The sequence below is a fragment of the Callorhinus ursinus genome, unplaced genomic scaffold (assembly GCF_003265705.2).
Source record: "Callorhinus ursinus isolate GAN/ISIS: 27379988/994484 unplaced genomic scaffold, GSC_fseal_2.0 scaffold4, whole genome shotgun sequence".
NCBI lineage: Eukaryota > Metazoa > Chordata > Mammalia > Carnivora > Otariidae > Callorhinus > Callorhinus ursinus.
The window spans coordinates 89,831,112-89,832,168 of NW_027397066.1; positions in this window are offsets into that span (position 1 = coordinate 89,831,112).

The window sequence follows — 1,057 nt, forward strand, 5'->3', positions numbered from 1 at the left end:
GAAAACTCATAATAATTAAATATACAGTGAATTGGAACAAACCATTTGAAAGTTGGGATAATTCTGAAGGGCAAACAGTGAATCATGCCATTGTTATGGACTGAATTGTGCCCCCATTTCAAATTTATATGTTGAAGCATTAAACCCCACGTGACTGTAGTGGAGCTAGATCTTTAAGGAGGCGATTAAGGTTAAATGAGATAAGGACAGAGATCTGATCTGATAGAACCGGTGTCCTTAAGCGAAGAGACACCAGAGACACTCTTTCTGTCATGTGAGGACATAATGAGAAGGCCGGGTTCTGCAAGCCAGGAAGAGAGCTCTCAGCAGAGCTTTACCATGCTGGCACCCTGAGCTTGGATTTCCAGCCTCCAGAGCTGTGAGAAAATAAATTTCTATTATTTAAGTCACCCAGTCTATGATATTTTGTTATGGCAGCCTGAGCTAATGCACCATTTTTCCTACAACAGACAATGATCAGCAAGAGGAAAGATAATTGCCAAAATGCAAACACTGTTGAATGTGTGGCAAGATGATCAGTGTCACCATTGGGCGGCCGTTAACCCATTAGGAGCTGGTTCAGTATCTTAAAGGCCTAAGAAAGTACTGCTGCTGTAGAAAGTCAGGGAAATGCCAGGACCAGCAGCATCAGCATTGCCTGGGAGCTCATTCATTAGAAATGCAAAATCTCAGGGCGCCCAGGTGGCTCAGTCGGTTAGGTTAAACGTCTGCCTTCGGCTCAGGTCATGATCCCAGGGTCCTGGGATCAAGCCCCGCATCAGGCTCAGCAGAGAGCCTGCTTCTCCTCCTCCCTCTGCCTGCTGCTCCCTCTGTTTGTGCACTCACATGCTCTCTCTCTCTCTCTCCCTCCGTGTGTCAAATAAATAAATACAATCAAAAGAAAGAAAGAAAGAAGAAAGAAAGAAAGAAAGAGAGAGAGAGAGAGAGAAAGAAAGAAAGAGAGAGAGAAAAAGAAGGAAAGAAAGAAAGAAAGAAAGAAAGAAAGAAAGAAAGAAAGAAAGAAAAGAAAAAGAAAGAAAGAAAGAAAGAAAGAAAG